Below are 22352 nucleotides of genomic sequence, written 5' to 3'. Positions count from 1 at the left end.
AAAGCAAGCCACAGGGCCCGAAGTCTTGCCAGATGAGGTCTTTGAAATGAAGCTTTTTCATACATGTCTTCAAAGGTGAACTCTGCGTTCCTGTGACACCTTTTCCAATCTGTTCTCTACTGGAATGATTTGAGAGTGCTTGATCTTGTCTAAGTATGGACGTATATCCTCAGGGATCTTGGATTTTGGGACAGACTCTTCAGGTCCCCAAAAAAGAAAAGGGAAAACTGTAGACAGGGAAGTCTTGGGGAAAAGAATCCTCTCAATCATAATTTTTTTTTTAGTTACAAAATGAGATCTTGTCTTCAAGTCTATTACCTCTTTTGATTAGCAGTGTAAGAAAGCACTCTCAATTGCAGCTTGGAACATTGTAGTTTACTGATTATCTAACTTGTGAAGAAAGTTTTCTGGCTGATAAAGCCTGTTGGGATTTCTAGAGGGCTTTTGACAAAGACTGTCAAAGAAACTAAACTGTAATGATGTAAGACCAAATATCTTAGCATGAGTAGCTGGTCAAAGGTGGAGTGTGTGGTCCTTCTAGATAGAGATGGTGGGTGCACTACTCTATCAATCTCTGCTTGGACCTGCTCAATGTCCAAGTGACTCGAAAAGAGAGCTGGGCAGTCAAGTGACAGCCTTCTGATCATAGCAAGCTGCTGAGGGACTGAGGACAAAAACCCACTAAAGATTTGCGGAAGGACATTATGCAACTGAGTAACTAGACAGTGAAGGGGCAGATTATATTTTGGATAGACAAAGATGATCCACAGTGAGGAAAAATATCCTGACTTCAAATAAAAAATCATCAAGTCTAAGCTGGCTAGTACTGTACAGGAGCAAAATCTTGGCCTTAATAAAAGTTTCTGTGAAAATCTTACTTCAGGGTAAACTTATTCGAGTTGATAAAAATAAGCCTTATGCTGACATTTGAAAAAGAACAGAGAACAAAGCAGTTTAATGCTGCTGTGTAAATTCATGATTTAACACATTTTAAAAGCTCTTTGAGTTTCTAAGTTCCCTCAGCTCAGTAAAGACAGAAGAGTAGTGGAAAAAGTTCAGTGAAAGGTGAAAAGGATGATCAAAGATACTTTGCTCTCAACTTTCACGAAAGGAACAGCTAAGGAAACTTCATCTAAAAAAAGAAAAAAATACTACTATTGATATAACAAAGGGCTAAAAATCATGCATGATCAACTGTTAGCGGTTACAGCTGGAAGTTGTGTGTGTGGATCCTATGAAAGCCATCAGGGACAGTTTGTAATTGCCAACTGGTGTCAGCTATTCTGCAAAGGTAGTGTTATGAAAGTTTACTTCCCTAACTGTTAAATCAGTCATTTTTTTGTAATATGAACATGTATTCACTTCATTGCTATCTATTAGTTCACATAATAGAGTGAAATGGACTGCGACAGTGGAATTTTACTGGAGCCTTTGAGGTTTGTTCATGCTCAAGTAAAACAAGCCAGCCCAGCCCTGGAAACTAGGACTTTGCTTCTTAGAAGCATAGAAATATCCATGAAAGATAAAAGACACCCATAGGTAACCCAGATAAAGCCAGAATTCTAGTCACTCTAATATGTCTATGAAACCATTCCAGTGTTATCTGGCAAAACTGACCCCAGAGACAAAAAAAAACAAGCAGCAAGAATGCTGCAGAAATACAGTTGCCTCGCAGAATTTTACAATGATTAAAAATCAGTAGTGTGGTTCTTAGTTATTAGTCAAATCATCTTGTACTAGAGTGGTTGAAGGACATAACAACCCTGTGTAAAACTACATTCAGGGTAACCCAGCTTGGCTAGGACATCTCATGCACATGAATAAATATTTAATTTAATCGTGTAATTCTATACTTTGTTTCCTGGCCTGTCTTGGTCAGCACCAATTGTTGCAAATTTTCATAAAAGTGAACTACACTTAGCAGATCATTTTTTTCAAAGCCAGAAAAATTAGGAACATTTCTAAAATACAAGATTATAATATTTTACACAATAATTCAATAAATAGGTTTCTAGCCAACAGATTTTCTCGCCTTATCTATCTGTATCTGAGAAAGTACAGACTGAAATATACTTCATATCAGTAAAATGGAATGATTTATCTGATACTCAACACTGATTAAACTTTCACCTTTCTTTCTTAGATATGTATAGCTAGCCAGCTCTGAGGTAGAATGGCAATTTCCTCTAACGAATGCAAATAGATTATTCGGTATTTAAATCAGGCCAAATGAAACAATGTCATCCAGAAAAACTTTGTAGTGGAACACTTGAGAGACAATTTGCATCTTCCTCAGTGTTTTACAGCTACATAAATTCAGGCCCTCCCCTGCACTTTCTAACCTTGTGGTCAAAGTGACTTGATTTCCCTTCCGTGTCACATAAACACTCTCTTCTTTGCAGACATGAGGACCCGATCAGATCAGATCAGATCATAGTACCTCTTTCTCATGCCTCTTCCAGCCCTGAACCGTCTTAGAACACCAAACAGGGAGTAATTTCCTGCAGTTTCCACCTTATCTGTCCCCTTTGGTTTGCCATTTGCAAGCTGTCTTTGGTGACCTCTGAGTTCCCAGCTCTTGCCTGGTCTTTCATTCCTTCTCAGTTTGTCCTGTGATTCAGCCACCCACAGTGCTGGTTGGGCGTTGGTGAACTTTCCTGCTGAGGCCCCTAAAGGGAGGGTTGGCATTTGGTAATTCCAAGGCTTGTTACCTAAGTAGGAAATGCTGATAGCAGTGCTGCTCATTAACAAACAGAAGCAGCATCCAAGCAAGAAGCCTCTTTAATTTCCTGCAGACCTTTGCAGCATTGCTGTCCATGAAATTGGTCCTGTCACCAGGAATTCACCACAGCTCCTCAGTTACCACTACTTGTCCTGTTGTCATCCTGCATTCCTTTCCATCCTCTAACAAAATTATCTGATATGAAATGCTGGTTGTTGCTTGTGGATCCATGAGAACCACGGGTAGACAGAATCACATAATCACAGAATGGGTGAGGCTGGGGGGGACCACAGTGGTCATCTGGTCCACCCTCCGTGCCCAAGCAGGGCCATCCCAGAGCACAGGGCACAGGATCGTGTCCAGACGGTTCTTGAAGATCTCCAGAGACTCCACAACCACTCTGAGCAATCTGGTCCAGTGCTCAGTCATCTGCATAGTAAATTGCATATTCAGATGCAATTTCCTGTGGATTAATTTCTCTGCACTGCCTCTTGTCCTGTTGTTTGGCACCACTGGGAAGAGCCTGGCTGCATCCTCTTCATGAAGCCTCCCTTCAGATTGGTGAGGTCTCTTGTGAGCTGTCTCTTCTTGAGGCTGAATGAGCCCAGCTCCTTCAGCTTTGAAGCTTAACTACAAAATTATAAAACAGCTGTGTTTAGAGAAGGTTCACCAAAAAAAGAAAATAAAGAGGATGAGTAAATGAGCTACAAGATAAATCACATGCTCTAGGTACTTCTCTTGGAACAATTTTACTTTGTGTGTGACGAAATTCACAAGCCCTTCTGTCACTGAAAATGTTGGCATAAATCATACTCTCTAAAAACTATTTTTAATATTAGATGACAGGCATTACTTTATTACAGCACTGGAGGTGTGCCAGATCTTTCCCTGAACATGCAAAAGCACTTTCAAATGTTTTCACTATTTGTACATTTTAGCAAACAAAGAACTTAATGTTCATTGGCTATAATTCATATAATTCTCTTCATGAATTATTATTCTATCTTCTATCAGGTTGTGGATTAATTTGTTTCTTCCATGCTAATTAGCCCATATTTTCAGTGTTTTTATTATCTTTTTTTCCAGGTAGAGAGGGTTTGAGTACAATTGCTGAATTGGTTTTGTTAGTTTCGTCTTTATCTTAGAGTTCTGCAAAATGTCCTTGTGGTTCATCAGTTCTGCATTCCTAGTGTCCAGTTTCTGCAATGTATCTCTTGCCCAGCTCTGACATCACTGAAGCATGTCAAGGTTCATTACTGTTGCTTTAGTGAAACCTAAAGTTTCAGTAATTTTCCCAAACCGTGTTCCCTTGTGGCAAACCTTGTTGTGAATCAATGCATAGAGGTAACCAGGGTGATCACCAAGCCCCAGCTGAAGTGCAAAGAGTGGACTTGTTTCATTACCTTACTAACAGCACCAGGCTGACTGAGACACAGGCTCTGTTAGGCTTAGTTCATCCTAGAAAATGAGGCACATGCAGGCTTAGTTCATCTTAGGAAATAGAGGCACACGAGGGGACAGGCTCTGTGAGATTCAGTTCAGTCAAGCAGACCATGAGGATGGGCAGGGGCTCACTACCTGCCCCAGTATATCAAAGGGCTTCACACGTACACAGTTTATCCCAAGGCTGTGCTTCCATGATCTCTCCCAGCAGGAGGCTCAAGTATGTGTGTGAGAATGTGTTATCCCTACACAGGACCCCTGCCTCCTCAAAACAGGTAGAGGATAAACAACACTAGGCATAGTAAATGGAGTTTTCCCACACTGACATCCTGAGCAGAACTATTCCCTCCTCACCAAATCTTACGGTTTCAACCCCTTCCTCCCAGCACTTGCTAAATGCTGGCTACAGTGGCATATGATAGAGTGGAAAATGGAATTATGGAATTATTAATTAAAACAATTATTATAAAAATTAATTAAAACAGTTAGTTGGAAAAGTTATTAAGAAAGTTACATCATTTCCAACAGCCCCCCAGAAAAGAAATAAACCAATGTGCAGGAAAACCAGCAGTGATAACTCAAGTTGAAAATTAAGAAAGGCACTTTTTTGAGACAAATAGAGTTTCTCTGAGCCATTGCAGTACCTTCACATAACAGCTTCTCCTGTCCCGCTTCAGGACACTGATAAAACTATAGCCCAGTGAATGTTTTTTTCAGTCAATAGGCTGCAATAATGCAATAGTAAACTCTACTAAACTCAGTGAATGCACTTTATACAACTTTGCTGGGTGGAACACTTTTGGCTTCCAAGATAAAAATATACTACTTTGTAAGCATTCAGAGCACTTAAAAAGAGAAATACAAGTCTTCGTTATTCAAAGCGTGCACACGGTGACAGTTGTCGGGATCTAAAACAGCAAGAGCAGAAGTTTCAGTTCTGAGTTTCCCAGCCCCGCAGACTGCAGGCTTGGACTTTGAAAGTGAAGGAACCAGCTGAGTTGCTGCTTTGCGTTTCTGTGGCTGCTCTTGATGCTGTTTGATCCGTTCCCTCTTCAATGGCAGAGCAAAATGCGTACAACATACGGCGCATTCTAGAGATTTCTTTAGATGCAGGTTGGTGCTGGGGAGCAGATCTCGTCCTCCCGCTGCTGTGGAGGATGGAGGGCACTGGGGCCGTTTGTGGGGAAGAGTTTTCCGGGGTTTTCAGGAGGCGGTCTGGCGCGGGTTTTTGTCAGGAGCGGCTTTGACGCGGATCGCCGCCGCGGGCTGGGCTGGCGGGGCTCTGCTGCCCTCCAGCGGCCGCCGCCCCGCCCTGCACCCGGCTGCGACGCGGGCCCGGACGCGCTCGGAGGAGGCCCGCGGACGACAAAACACACGCCTCTCGCGGCTTTCTGGCCTCTCTTGCCGCGACACTTCCAGTATTTCCACCTATGGCCCCGTCCGTCGGTGACCTCAGCACCCCACAGATGGGATCTCTTCTCTCCCGCGACCGCAGACACGGACAGAGCCTCGCCCCGTGTTCCTGAGCTACGTGGCAGCGCCTCTGCCGAGCAAATCGCGTTTGGGTGGGCGCTGGCAAGGCCCTGCAGTGCGGCTACTCCGATTAACTTAGTGGGTCCCGCAGCAAACAGCCTGGTTTTACAGTCTTACAGGAAACACTGTCGTGTAGACCTCAGCTCATTTATCAAATTGTTTGTTTTGGGAAATAGATTGAAGCATGAGGGTGAAGGTTGTGGGCTATGCTGTCACATAAGCCTTGATCCTTCGGGAACTCAGGTCAGCAAGCTGAAGAAGAAAAGAGCCAGCTGAGAGTGTGGTCAGAGCCGAAACTGGAACACAGTTCTGAACTAATGAAGACTGGAACTCCTGCAATGGCTTTTCAACAGACAGGCTGCGAGCAGTCATTAATTTGGGGTAGCTTGGGCACTTTTTTGAAGGGCAGCAGCAAGAAAGAGACCATAGGTGAGCTGGAGGCCCTCCTGGCACCATGTTCCCTGCCGGTGGCTGGGCTAAGAAAAGCCCTGGGCTGAGGCCTGGGGACTGCAGCCATCAGCACGTCCCCAGTGGCAGCCCCCAGGAAGGAAGACAATGGGCAGTGGTGAGCATTCCAGGGTACCTTACAGCTGCCTAAAAGAGAATGGGGAGGAAATATGAAGTGAGCAAAAGTAAATAATATTCGATATTCAATTCAATTCACTAATATCAATCTGTTAGATTAAAAACACACCCCGTTGCAGGCCAACAGTTCTCCCTCGTCACATAATTTTTAAAAATTAAAAAAATATTTGAAGCTATCTAGGGATAGAAAAACAGTCTTCATCAGGCAATAAAATGTGTTCATGCTAAAGATGTGTGCTGTAAACCAATACAGCAGGAGAAATCTGAAATAGAATGTTGCATCTTGCACAGAAATTAGAAAAACAGTCTTAGCCAAACACCATTATTAAGTCATAATACTCTTTTCAGTCTTTCAGAGTTCAAATTGCATTGCCTTAGATTTCTCTAGGTATTGCAACTGTTGCAAGAGTTTTTTTCAGATAACTACCCATTCTGTGAAATTGTTTTTATGCCATCTATGAGGAAATTAGAGACAGAAGATTATCTCTCTTAAATCTATACATAGTTAAACCCTGTTAAAGCTATAGAGATATTAAATGGCATTCCTTTATTATAAAGAATTTTACTGTGTGACTTTTTTCTAAAAGGATCTTAGTTTCATATTAAAAAAAAAAATCAGTAATGATGCAAATCCAGACTGCTCAATGAGTGCTTCTTCCTCAGAATAATGAGGAAGGGCCAAATAGGAGTTGGGGAACAGTTTTGGTTTTGCTTTTCTCCAATAACTCAGAAATACAGGATGTCATTACCACTTGTGTTTTACTTTTATAACTATAGATTTTAATCCCTGAAGAAGTAAAGGTGAAGAATTAGTAGAAGGAAATGCTTTTAATCATTGTCAAGGTTCTAGAATTAGTTTGTTTCAGTCAAGCCTGAGAACAGCATTTTCCTTGGATTGCTCAACATCCCAAAACGCTGGAGCTGCTCTGTCAGTACAGAGCAGCATGAATGGCATGAGATGTGATTTATGAAATGTGAGCCTTCAATACAACCCTGAAACATGACGTGGTATCAAAACTGACTCATTTTGGATGAAAATCACATTTAAGGGGCATCTTTTATTTTCCTAATCAATTTTCTTCAATACATCTTAGAAAGAGATGGGAAGACTAAAATTTTTACAGCTTCTGACTTACATTTTTTCCTGAGCCTGTAGATGCTGTAAAGTGTCTCTGACATCTGATAGTTAAAGGTGACAATGCTGTACCCATGCAATTTAAGGGAACAATGTAGTTTTTAGAGTTTGCAAGCCTCTTACTATTGAAGTTCTTTCCTGGTTTATTATTTGAAACAAAAGAACCTGAATTTTAGAAAAAGCTGCATAGTCACGAATTTTCCATACTTAAGACATCTGCTTTTAAAGTTTCCTGCTGCTACATCAGCTTTCACAGTAAATGCATTTTAAATATCGCTTTGATGAGTCACAAGTGTCCATTGAACTCTCTTTGTGGTGAACTACCGTTTCATTTCCATTCAAAGAGTCTCATTCCTCTTTTACATTAATCATTCACTCCCTCTGATCTAATATTAAGGAACAAAAAGGTAATTTTTGATGTTTGTACAATCACAAAAGAAATATTACCAAATTCCTTATCTTCTGACATAGTCATAAGCTTAGTGACAGGAAACATTGCATCCCATTACCAAGCAGCTCCAAAGTACAGCCTTAAAAACCTTGGGTGCTCACATATCTGAACAACTTTCTAAGCATCAGATACAACATACTGAATACTGTAAATTCTGGGGGGTTGTCTCTACTGTTTATCAGAAATAAGATATAATAAATAATCACACTTGCTCCCAATTCACTACATCTGTAGGTATTTTTATTTTACCTGTACCCAGACAGAGAAGGATGATAAAAAATTACTTGATATGAGATCAAAAATAAGCCTCTACTATAACCACTTTCAATCCCACATACCTAAAGTTAGTCTCTTGGCTTGGAAGCTTTAAATCTCTTCAGTTCTATATACAATCTCAAAACACCAGAGATACCTGGTGATCTGTAGGAACTTACACAAATAATTGGGGAAGTCTCAGGCTTCACCATTTAGCTGCCTGTAACTGGTTTGATAGCATCAGTTTAGACAGTTCAGAGAATAGCTCTGGAGAAGAACTTTGCTGGCAAGAATATTAGACATCTGGGAGCTTCTGTTGAAGGACTGATACACCTCATTTCTTTTGCAGCTTTTACAAGCTACATTGGAAGGAAATAGATACAAACAGCTTATGGTGGGGAGAGACTTACACATATGTGTATTCTGAAGTTTTGTTTACGCACGTTCAGTCTTGTAATCACCACTGTAAAGATGTGCACTGTTGTAGAAAGGATTTCTATTTTGAAATAAAAGTCAATTAATTTACTTTGAACAGATAATGGATGCAGGTAATCTTTTGAACACACCTAATGAGCTTATTTGGCTTTTTGAAGTCAATTTTGTGTCTCAACAGGCATCCTTAGTGATATTTTTAGTTGCAATAAGTAATTTCATAAAATAATGAGGTTTTCAACAGGGAATTTAGTTGAGTTAGAATTCCAAGACTAGAATACATTTCCTAGCAACTGGAGATTGGCATTTTTTTCAAGAGAATACAGTCTTCATCACCATTTCTGGAAATTATTCAACATCAAAGGAACCAGCACAGTTAAATTCCAATGGAGACACTCTTTGTGGTGTTACTTTACTGTAGTGCATTTTGATTTGCATTATTGTTGCTAAAACATGGCCTGGAGTTAAAATTGATTAAATTTATTAAGTCCTTAAAAGGAAATATTTTTCTGCATAAGATCTTGATTTTAGACTTGTAGCTTTAAACAACCATTTTATTCTAGAAGCAAATTAACAGTCTGTTTTCATGTTATTACTGAGAGTTTCTGAGAGTCCTGCTTGAAAAAAAATCTGAATGGCCCCAAGATCCCATCTACCTCTTCAAAAGAACTTTAAAGCTATTGCCCAACTCACATCACTGACCTATTTAATAACACAGAATACTGCATGGATTGCTAGTGCCTTTAACTGTATTTCTACAGAACTAAAATTAAGAAGTCTAAATGGCTCCACTTTTCCACTGTAATGCAATTTTACCAATATTAAATTGACTTAATTAATATTCTTATTTTTTTTTGTAACAAATGCTTATCAAGACAGCTCATAATACAATTAGAAACCTCATGAGGTTTGTGTTCAATTCTGTGTTTAAAAGTCAGTCGTAAACGGACCAAAACAAAATCTAGATGTATGATCTGCTCTTCTTATACTCAGAAGCATATTCCTTTCTCACTGTCATCTTTATTCAACATTTCAAAAGCAGGATTCAAAATCCACTGCAGTTGATGCAAGTCTTTCCATCGATTTTCGCTAGACTTTGGTCAAGCCCCAGATGGCAATGAACAAGCTCATTGAATCTCCTTGTTTACAGAAGTGATGAAGCAGGTCAAAATCCTCCTTTAATCTCACTGTGGGGGATAGGCCCCTGATGAAAGAGCATGCTAGCAAAAAGGGAGATTTTGTGGAGACAGACCTGAAACAACCGGCTGTGCAAGTGCCATTTAATTACCTCAGTTCTCTGATCTTAATTTCTCTTGATACAACCTGCTACAAATTGAACATTTCAAAATAAACATAAGGCTATTTCTTCTCCCTGTCTTTGTTTTCAATTACCTTTGGTGTTGGTATAATGTATGAATGTACATAATGTTGTAGAGTGCAGTGGGAAGACCTGTAGACTTGAAGGGAGTTTTACCCCATGGGTGAGATTATGTGGCCCTGTCAGACCACCCAGGGAAATTTTTGATTCCAGCTGTTTCCCTCTGCCCAACAGCCCAATGTCTTTATGTTACCCTTTCCTCTCACAGGCATCTTTCTAGGTTTGAGGTCAGCAGCAATTGAATTGTCTCCACTTTTTCCTACTATCCCAACATGCACACACCTTTTTTGAAAGTGCGTAGTCAGTTGGATTATTGCATAGGTTGTGTAAAACTAGGTGAGAAACTAGCACAGCTTTGTTGTCTCCAAATCAGTGACCATTTGCATCAGCTGTCAGTCCAGGAAGAGAACCCAAAACTTGGGACAGTAAATTCCTCTGAGGAATTTACTTCTGTACAAAGGGTCAGTATAGAAGCGTCACGTGGTTCTGGTTGATGGTCATCTCGAGGAATGTTATCATAACATTTTCAAGTGGAAAGTATGTTTGGTGGTATATTCATAATCCCAGCATGATCTTCAATTAACACTATGTTTCATGAGGAAAAGACCAGAAGTTCCCAAGGCCTCTTGTCCCTCCTAGCAGCACACACACACAAATTCATCTATTGCAAATGTCATCTGTCAGCACAAAAGGAGAAACTATTCACATCAGTGTCAGTTACCAAATGTGTTTCTGTGTTTGGAACTCATGATAATTTATTCTAATGGTTTCCTAAAGAATGTATACAAACTGTTTAAATTTCTATTTGTTCTCATATCAGCTGTTATACCAGATAGGGTCTAGACATATACAAGATAGGGTCTGCTGATTTTAGCAACTGAGTGCTTGTATGCAAAGCGAGCAGACTCACTGAAGCAGATAAATAAGCCACTACACAACATTACAATATTTTTCTCCATGCTACTGCAAGAACACAAACAGGAAAAACAAACTCAAATAGAAAACAAAATTAATTCTTTTGGGATTGTCTGAATCAGAATTCTAAGTGGCCTGAAAGCCTGAAAACAGTTAAATGGAAAAATGTACTTATTTAATAGTGCTGCTCCACTGGAGTACTGCAAGTAGAGAAATTATATATGGTCATAAAAAATTAAATCAATTCAAAAGCCTTTTTGCTACCTCTTTAGCATATAATTGCACATGCAATCTGAATCAGGTATAATATACTTTCAATGTGTTGACTCTCATCCACAACCTCAGGACAGAAAATATCTGCCTTTTTCTTCTCTACTCCCTATTGAAATACCACATGTTGTGCCTTCAAAATTGTTGATATCCTTTTTCCCCAGAGAGGTTTCTTTAATGAATGTTTAGTAATATCACCAAGCAGTTAATGGTGAATTTTTGGTCAGAACAGAAGGTGTTCATCGTGGAAGACAGGACAAAAAGGGGAAAAGCATTTGTTGCAATTTCCAGCTCTGTGGCACTGACAGAAGAGGATCTCTTGCACATTCATATGCTTAAGGCATTAATGCACAATCTAGGCAATGACAGGAGAATTGGTGTCAATATAGTATGTTACACAGGTCTGTGAACCATGCATTGCCTCAGATTCCTGAATCTAAAAAAAAAAAAAATATTGCAGCATGACCAAGTGCAGGTTGTCAGATGACAACATAAGTTTTGTATAAAGCAAGAATCCAGAAAATAGGGAAAATTCATACCTAGTTGATTCTGTATCGAATATACATGCTACCGAAGGAAAAGTAGATAGTTGTGAGGGATTTTCAATGATGAAAGCAAAGTGGAAACAGAATAGAAGATGATAGATCTAACTTTTTCAAGGAATAAAGAATAAGGACATTTTACTTTCAAAAAAGAACGGCATGTTGTCTAAGGTAGGAATCTTAGGATTGTCTTGTGTGATGAGAACTTGGTTGAATAAAAATAAGTCTCTGCATAAAAAATAACGGATATTAACCTTTTCTATTCAAATTAGGCATGCCTTTGAAGGAAAATTTAAATTGAGTAGTAGCCTGGAAGCTTTGATTTACATCAAATAATTGGATATGTATTTCCAACATGTAAAGCAGGCAGCAGCTGAAAATGATCTGAACTAAAATAAGATTTTCGAAATCATCACTGAATTATTTAGAACAAAGGCTATGAGTATTTGGAACAAAACCAAGAGGGAGAAAAGTATTAAAGTGACAATGATTCACATAGGAAAATCTTATATATAAAATAATAGCCTCTCTGACTGCTCCTGGAATTGAGAATTTTATTACTAGGTGGTCAAGTGCTCAGGTCAGAAAAACAAATCAAATGCTAGAAATGGCAAAAGAAAGGAATAGAGGACAAACAAGGCAAGACTTTTATTTTTCCCAGTATGAACCCCACGTGCCTGCACCTTGGATATTCTGGGATTTTATGACTCGTCTGTCCCAGGGACTAGAATGGGTTCAGAGAAAGGCGGCAGAGATGATCAAAGTCTGGGCCAGCTCTGTGAGGAGCAAGTACCAGCATGAGAAAGAACCTGCTGAGAAGGGAATACAGTGGGGCCCTCTGCAGCCATTAGAAACACAGAGAATAAATGGAGAAAAATTGTGTTTTACAGTTCAAGAGACAGCAGCATTACTCTCAAATAAGCAAGCAGGCAGCAGATGCAGAAAAAACAACAGGAGATGATCTTCCACACAATGAATAAATAAGCTATAAAAACTCTAGAGATAGTGTTGTTCAATGCAAAAGTGCATATGGATTCAATAAGTGGTTGGGCAGATGCAAGAAGAAATATCCACAGGGGACTAAGTTAAGGGGCATCACTCTGTAAATGCCACTACTTGATCACTGGATTTTGTATTCTGCACAAGACATCTGCTGTTGGTTGCTACAGATTGGTGAGTTAGAAGGACCTTTGACTTAATGTGTCATTTTTATGCTCTTAGGCTGCTGTAGTTTTATGCTTCTGTCTTAACAAATTTAATTTGTATTGTGCATTAGGTTGATGCACAAGGCAAATTTTGTTCCACCTGTCAAAAAGGACAGGAGTATCAAAGAGCTGTTGCTAGGGATCTGTAAACTAGAATTAAATAGTAAGTTATTGACAGTGATTTTACCATCAAAAACAGCAATGGACATTTCTTACATAAAGGCCAGTTTGTTGCCACACAAGCAGAAAGACTATTAAAAAGTCATATAATAAGATTGCAACTTGGAAATCCAAAGGCATTTGGATGATTTAGCATAGGAGAATTTAAATTACCCATTGGTACTTGGCTCAGATTTCAGAAAGCAGCGTAACTACTTTGTAAATGTTACATAATATTAATATTTAGCATATCTTTTTTTTCATATTATTCCCTAAAAACAAATTGATAGTCCATGAGAACTGATCAAAAGTTTGGGACACTTTTGATGTTAGATAAGGTGGAAGCTTAGAGTCAGAGACAAGTTCATTAGCTAAGCAGAGAAATGAACAGCAGTGTAAGTGCTCCAGGAAAGTAAGCTATTAATAAAGTGAGAAAAGCTCAGTGAGAAGGTCTGTCCAAAACAATCTTTCAGAAGTAGCATTCAGCAGAATCACCAGTGACTGAAAACAGTTAATCCAAACCTCTCTGTCCTTTAAAGGTGCTTCAAGAACCCCTACAAAACAGTAGTGCTACTGGAAAACTCACTTCTTTGATTTTGCTGGGATTAAAGTGTGTCCTTCAAGTATTAGTGTTTCTCTGTATCTTCAATAATATAATTCAGTTTCTTGGCTGAACTAGTTTAGGGAAGGATTTACTGCTCACGGAGTCTGTCAGTGCTGCTCAGCCATCCTTCAGTGATTGCTCCTCAGGACAATTACACTCCCTTAGCAAGGCTGTGGAGGCAGTAGGTGGGGGATGATGGATATGGGCTGTGTATTCAAAGGCTGATACAACCTATTGAGGCTTAACATCTTGGGCTTCTTCTAGAATTCACAGTCAGAGCTGGAGTCCTTCAGAAAGAGGTTCAGGAGTGAAACTCCAGTTTCACCACTTTGAATTTCTCTCTGGATTGCTTATCTCTCTACACTGACTGTGCAGGGTGCTGAGGCACTGGGGCTTGCTATGCTAATATTGAGCTTTGGGATGAGATTGCCCTTTGAAGATCTGTCACTGTACGCCAGAAGCCTGTTGGATTTTGCAGTAACATCACAAAGTCCCCAAGAGTGCCAGGGAGGCCGAGAGCAGAAGCTCCAGTTCGGTGGAAACACAAACCACAGAAGGTCAATGACTCATGGGTGCAGGAATGCAGCCCTGGGAGCCGGGAAGAGCTGGTTTGGGGAGCTGGGCAGAGCCGGGTGGGAGAGTGGGGAACTGCAAAGAGAGCAGAGATGTATCTTATGTATGCAAACCATCCTGTACATAGTGAAAACACTAGATAAACAAGGCAGTGTAGATAACAGACACAGTCCCTACTAGGGGACAAAGGAAAAGCAGAAATTGCTCCAGCACCCTCTCTTCCAGCTACAGAGGAGTAATGTCTGAGGAATGTCACTGCTCCATCACTGCTGCCACTTCCCTCACCTTTTGTAATGAAGGAACACTTTCTGATTTGCCATCCCCTTCCTTTTGCTCCCATGATCCAACAGTTTTATGCAGAGTTTTCCTTTATCAAATCCTCAGGTTAAGTAAATAGGTACAGTAAAGAGCAGTTTGCATGTCTCTGCTTTCTGCTTCTGCTTTCACACAGGACAGTGTGATTTATTATCAAACCAATGTGAAATAGGGTGCAAAAGTTGTGATAATGTGCATGCATTGGAAATGTTTTACAGTTTAGAAATGAAATTAAAACTGTGAGGTGGCAAAGTGAACTGTGAACATGCATATTATATGAGAGAGATGAAGAGCCAATGGCTCAATGAATGTCACTAGTTTTTTCACAGTGTTTAAAAAATGACACCTGAACACACACAGAAAGTTATTTCCAGAGTAGATGACTGGATTCTACCTATTTAACATAAAATGCTTTGCAATGACTCCTTGCCTGTGGAACTGTCTCTTTATTCCTTCATAGACGGAATGTGCTCTAGAGAGGACATCCCATTGCTGACTGGATTTTGTTTGTCTCCCTAAAAGGCTTCATATGTTTCAGGAAAAGTCTTCCAGATGAAGTAAAGTTAATCTTACATCCTCTGTATTTGCTCCTGTATGACAGTAGAGCAAAATATTCACTTTTCTGAACCATGACACATTTCCAGGACACACTTGACCTGATGTACACCTTGGAGCTTGCTGCATTTGAAGTTAGATTGTTATTGCTACACCTTTGAAAGATAGGATCTGGAGTTCAATCATCACAATGTAATTATCACCCCAGAGTAGGTGCCTCCCACACTGTTTGTTCTAGGCCAGGTGCCAGTGATGCACTGCATGGGTGAATCTCATTTGCATATTTGTATTTGGATGCCTGTCAAATACACAAACTTCACAGCTCACCAGGTACAGGCTGGGGAGTGTTTACTTTTTTGTTAATAACTAACACAACAGAATAATAAAGTGCAGGATGTATCTGAGAAAATGAGCTCTGTTGAAAGCAGTGAAAAGTCCTTAGTTTAGGGAAGAAGTGTCACAGCAATCTCCAAGGATGTCAGAGATGGAGATCTCCCAGAAAGGGACTAGCAAATGTGATTTTTTTTTTTAATAATGTAACCTCTGACATAAAACCTGGATGAAGAGAGAAGTTTCTGATTGTGTGGGCCAGCAAAGAGACTACAACAGGTTGTCTGATTGCAGGCAGACTTAATGGGGGGTTTTTGGTGTGGGTTTTTTTGAGTTTTTGTTTTTTTGGTTTTTTTTTTGTTTTGTTTTGTTTTTTTGTTTTGTTTTGTTTTTTTCCTTTATTTTTTGCTATGAAAAGATAAAAGCACAGTTTTCTTCCTTTTATTTTTTTTTTTTTTCACTGATGTAATTTATAAGACTACTTGTAACTGTGTAGCTGTCCTGGCTGGTTGAAAAGTTGTAAACAAATACTTTCCACACCAGTTATCTTAACCTAAATCAAGTGAAACAAGATATCAGCCTTTGGGTAATATTACACAACTTTTGCCCTTAAAAGTAGGAAACTGAAATTTTCTATGAGGACATTTTGTCCCAGCAGGCTGTTTTGGGCTATCCAGCTGGTAATTTTTTTTTTTTTTTTTTTTTTTCAGAAAAGCTGCTCAAGTCTGTTTGAGATCTAGAATCATATGAGTCAAGAAAGATGTAACACACTGAGGACTGTGCCTGACACTCAGCAGTCTCCAGGGTATATCTAGCAGTTGTCACTTCTTCATACAGTTTAACACATTTTTTCATTAATTGTTAGAAAGCATTAAGAATTCCTCTCATGTCTTCTATCCAGCAATCATTATTACACTCATTACTGAGTTAATTGCAGCAAGCAGTCATGATTTTAATACTTTTCCTGTCACCTGTTTAAAAGAAGTGCATATAAGCGTTAAATAATACAGCTACTTAGTAACAGCACTGGAAATGGAGTTCATAGATCTAGTGGAATTATACTACTCTCTAAGCTCACAATGCTAAAATGCAGCAAAAAGCAAAATAGGCAACAGAATGAAGGCAAAAAACTTGTTCTGTTTTAATTAAGTAACAGTTCTTACAGCTCAAATTAGACTAAAAGCATACAGAAATATAAACCAAGGTAAAACTTCCTTATCTTATTTTAGCTGGAACTACAAACTGAACTAAGCATATAACCAAATGAACAGACCATGTGCCTCAAACAGGGCAAAAGAAAGATAATGGACAAAAGAAAAGAAAAAAAGCTGTTAAATTGAAATAACAGTTGCCTCACATTTCTTAACATTGAATGAACTACCTCTGAACAGAAACAAAATCTAAGAAACATTACTGTTGGTGTGCTTTCATCATGTTAAACCTTTTTTCCCATAAGATGAGAGAAAAGACTTCTTGAAAGGAGACAGTTAAATAGGACAAAATCCTTCATATACTTTATATTGAAGAAGGAAAAGGACCAAAGTTCCAGTAGTTCACAAGAATACAGTAATACATTATAAACTGCATGCTAATCATAGGAAAAATATTTGAAAGGATGAAGGTCATATCCAGTCAATACACAGGCAACTCCTCCTGGGTTTTACCTTGTACTTTGAATAGTGTAAATACAGTTATACAAATGAGTCCCAGCTTACACCCTGTTGAAAAACAGCAGAAGAAATGGTGCAGAGTGGTAGTGTGCCAGGAGGATGCTCTGTGCCTGCACCTCCACCAGTGTCCTACTCCCACTCTGGGCTGTTTGGAGGACAGTGGCAGTCTGAACCCATACTTTTTGTTCTCTGTCTTCGCCTGTTTTCCTGGTTTTCCTGCTGTGCTGTGGCTCTGATGATGCTGCCCAGCCCTACTCCATCAGCACACAAAGGAGTCCCCAGTGCAAGGCTGAACAAACTCATGGGGTGAGCTGCAGTGCACTGAGTGTTAACAGAGTCACTGAACCGTTTTGTCATGGCTCCAGCTATGCTCCTTGCTAAAAGCTTCCTGCCAGTGACACACTGCACTAGAGAAGGCTACAAATGTATTACAGCTGTCAGCCAGCTGTAAATAACAACCAGTTGCATTCAGCCTGTCAGACCAGTGCGAGAACAGAGCCTGAGGAATCTATTTTGTTTGGAATAGAACCAATCCTTAGCCATAGTTTTGTCCAAATGATTAAACTGAAGCTGCAGTCCACTTGAAAAAGAATTTAGGATTGCTAATAAAAAAAGATTCAATATTGAAAACCTTCTTGATGAGGAGAAAATGTCTAATGTACATTTGCAGTCAGGACAAAACTGTGGAAACTTATCTCAATTTAAGTCACTGATTGAAGTGTGGGAAGTAAAACAGTGATTTCAGCTACTTCCTCCAAGAGGAAACATGAATGAGAAGTCTGTATAAGAAGTCATTTGTTTACTCCCCAACTCCACCAAACATGATTTAAGCTTGAGGCAAAATTTGCAGTTAATTACAGATGATTGAAACAGTGAAAAACAAATCTAAAAGTAATACCAAACAAAGCAGAAACAGAACACAGTATTTGTGGAGGTGGTCAGGAAGATCCAGTTAAGCATCACAACTCAAGTGGCAGCTCTAGCAATGACCAGTTGATCTGTGGAGGCCACAAATGTAATGCTGCAGGGGGGTTGTTCCTTTGCCCAGAGACTTAGATAGAGACTCCATATTGGTAAGAGTTCCTGACAAAGTAATAAAACTTTCAAGACATACCGAATGATGTTTATAGTGATTATAAAATGTAATTTATAGAGGCTGATATTAGATTATTCTAACATTTATAAGATTAATATCATGCCTGATCTCCTTCTTTGTTACTTCTGGCAGGAAATGGCCTTGTCCTGGCAGCTGCAGGATGGGATGCATTAAGAGCTGTACTGCTGTGTGCTAAAATAACAGCAAAGATTTTTAAATGCAATAGCTGTCCTTCAGTTACTCTTATAATGCTTTATTAAAATCCTGGCTGAAAACATCAACCATGTCCTTTGCTGCCAAACAATTACCAGCTTTAATAAAGACGGCAAGTTAAAAACTTGAATGGGCATTTCTGGCTAATGTCTATACCTAAATATCAATTTCTTCTATCAAAAGAGGACAAAGTCAAGGTAGAAGTTAGAGTAACATGGCCTTCATGTTTTATAGATTAAATCCTTCATGTACATGTCTGCATTATAGTTTAATTTTTCATTTGATGAATACTGATTTCCTTCTCTTGTTGGCACATTTGAACTTTGATGAAATGGAGATTTTGTGTAGAAATAATTAATTAACTTAGCAGAGGTGCCATTTTAACCTTAGTGAAAAACAGAAAGTTAAATGGGTCCCTTTTGTTCTGAGCTTTGACAAGAATTAAAATAAATGTGCTTCCTTTCTTTAAAAACTTGCTTAGAGAAGTGCCATCAAATGAAATCTTTCTACATCATTCTTTACCCATAAATAAACGTTTTCAGCATTTAATGCAGCTAACAAACACGACTAGTTCCTCCAAACTGGAATTCAAGATGCCTTTTATTTTCCTACACCACCTACCCCCAGGCCATCTGGAATCCATTCTGATTCTGTCTTCTGGAAAGTTAATACATCTATTAATTATCCATTTCTTAAAACTGCACCATTTGCAAGACAGTAATGAGTGTCATTTTCTATAAGTCTAAACATTTGCATGAACTGATTTTTCAGAATTATCCAGAATACATTTGTCCTTATTTTCTTGGGTATGGCTGTTAGCTTTATTTTTTTTTTTTCCTATAATGCCGAAATTCTTCTGGAATCAACAACACTCAGAGGGCTTGTTACACTGCAACAGTCATCAAAAATGCTGTTAAATTGTCTAGGATTTCAATTTATTCAAGGACAGTATTTTAGTTCACAGTTACACCTATCAATCAGACTTTCACAAAACACAAATGGTGAGATTAACGTGCTTGTGAACTGTTAAAGATAATCCATGTCTGACCTAAATCACTTCAGAATAGTAGAAGTTATTTGTTCAATGTGAGTCTTTCCTTTTACATGACTTACATCCTGTTTTTAAGTCCAGACTAGTCAGAGTGTCTCTATAGCCTTTGAAATCTAATCCCTGTCTTTTCAGAGGACTGTGGGTGGATTTGGCTAGAAAACTTCATGATAGATATTGTTGTAGTGCAATTTTATTCTGAAAACACACCAAAATGTTCTGCCTAGTATTCCTCCTCTTGTGGATCCCTGTTTGACAGCCAGGACTTATAAATTATTATGAGCCAATATTGTGTTTTATTCAAATATTTCATCAATTAAGGGGAATTTTGTTCAGATAATGTGAGGGATGTGAAAGCTAGATCCCTTGTTAGACTGCTTTTTAAACAATTTTCTTGCAAGTCTCAAGGCAATGAACTGATGCCTCCTAGATGTCATTTTACTCTCTATTTTTCAGCACAGAAATGAAAGCTGAATTCCATATATTGGGAATGAAATCATCAGGAAGAATCATAAATTTTGAAGCTGTGGGAAACTAAAATACTGAATTTGAGATCCACCAGCTGGTTTTTCCACAGACAGCAGTGCAGCCTAGTTCAGAGCTATTTTCTAAAAGCTCAGCCTGCCACTCCTGTAAATGAAAATAATTTACACACTGAACTTATAGCAGATTTCTTGTAAATGGCCTGAATAATAATCACTCTTGGGACAATATTTCTGCTTATATTATCCTTGTGTGCCATGGGTTGATTTCCCAGCATTGCAGTTCTCGTATTTTTGAGGTTGTTTACTTACCTTCCCTTCAGCAGAAAGGGAATGATCATGTGCTGTGGCCTCAATATGACACAGACAGAGAATGTTTCAAAAACCACAAGCATATTCTTTGTGAAGAATTCACACATGCTGCTGCAAGGCACAGAAAGCTGGTTTCTTGCTAAATGTCATTTTCTTCTCCTACAGGACAGAAACAGAGCGGAACAAGAAGGGAAAAGAATCACAAGCAGCTGAAGGCCTCTCCTACATCCTTCAGTATTATTTTGCCATGCCAGAGGCTGGTAGCTGACCCACCTGAGTAAGTGACCCAGGCTCTGGAAGACAAATTGGCAAGATGGCTTTCACAGACCTTGACTGTGCAGATGTTGCGGTCAACTGGAAGAACGTCAGAAATACTTGAACACTTGAATGCAGACTGCCCTGTGAGGTGGTTTCCTCTTTCCACTGCATATCCTGAGGTGAAACCAATTTCATACAGGGCAACACCACTTGCCAAGGCCTGCAGTCCTTACCTCCCAGTCAGCATTTGAACCCCTCAGCTACCACTGCCTCTGAATCAAGACTGAGCTGCCCTGCATGTCCCTTGACATGTATGACTATGGCTTGAGTGGTAAAGCCTGATCAGGGGGTATTGGTGTCTGCTAGAGGCATGTAAACAACTGCTGAAGCACCATCTCAATGCATCTTGTGCCTATGTTCAAAATGTGAGTTGTTTTATGTCAGTATTGCATGAAGTATTTGGCTTAGAGCAGAGTTCAAAGCTCCCCAAAATGTGGGTTGAAAAAGCACAAAAGGAGCAATGCTCTGTCAAGCTTTTGCAGAGAATAATTAAAAATTTTATTGGTCCTCTGTCCTTGTGAGACCCCTGAACACTGACCACAATTCCTTAAAATTATGTATCTGTCTTTTTGACGACTTTCTAAACTTCACAAGTATCTGTCAGTCCTTCCATGAGCCTCAGAGCATCAGGACTTGCCATTTAAGAAGTACTACTGAGCAACATCCAACTTCTGGTTCTGTGTCCAGAGAACACAGAGGAAAACTTCCCCCAAGTATGCTCAACACTGGCCACGAGCAGCTGAGAGCAGTGCAGGTAGTTCACACACATAGATGGCAACACTGGGCAAGCAGAATCTGAAAAATGAGCTCCCCTCTCTGCAGCAGGGCATCAGTCCAGCTCATTGGGGGTTGGGTGCAGTGGTTACTGATGCTTGGTACAAGAGTGAAACCCTGAAACAGGGCTCATGTGTGCATGAGGTGATTATTCACTTTCTCTCCTAGGACACTTGGGGCTGAGACAGCATCAGACATTTAGTGTAGACAGCTGTGAGCCTGCATTTTAGTGTGCTATACAAAATTATAAGTTTCTTTTGCCATTTCTCTGGCAACCACTTCAGTTATGCAGGGAAAACTGCCTTGGCATCTTGAATGTAAGAGCTGTTAATTTTACAGAACAATCCCTTAAATGGGCAGAAACTCAAATATAAACACATAATGCTGGATCTATTGCACCTACCTGAAAACGTACACTCACATCCATACCAATTATTCTTGAAAAAAGAATTGGTTTATTTCAGGGTTTAAAATATTGATAGCAACACGTGCAAATTTAAATCAGGCTGTGCAATCTAGTCATTGGGACTCTATGCACAGGCATCCTGGCAACTGTTTGCCTCTCATATGGGCATGTACTTAATGTACTTGAGCAAACCACTTCATTGCTGGTCCTATGTTGCCCCCAAGAATGTCTGAAATGTTGTTAGATACCACCAGAATAAAGAGCAATGTGTGAGAAGGTGACAGGTACCTTAATGCAGAACACACTGCATCAAGAAACCACATATCCTTCAAGGAATTACTGATTAGAGTGCCTCAGAGACAGCTAATTCTGTGCACCAAAACCTATCTCCAAATCTCAAGTTGGAAGTCTCAAAAATAACTCACGCAAGTAATAAATATTCTGCATATGGTAGAGATTTGACCAACTAAATCAATACAGTGAAAAAAAATCCCATCAAAATACAGAAAATGCTATGTAGAAAAACTTTTGTATCATTTCTATTCTCTTCATGACAGAAACATATTGTACCACCAAGTGTCAAATGGGGATAAAATGACTGAGCTCTTCCAAATTTCTTTAGGGTATCTTT

Source organism: Sylvia atricapilla, chromosome 4, assembly GCF_009819655.1.
Source record: "Sylvia atricapilla isolate bSylAtr1 chromosome 4, bSylAtr1.pri, whole genome shotgun sequence".
NCBI lineage: Eukaryota > Metazoa > Chordata > Aves > Passeriformes > Sylviidae > Sylvia > Sylvia atricapilla.
This window is presented reverse-complemented; position numbering follows the sequence as displayed.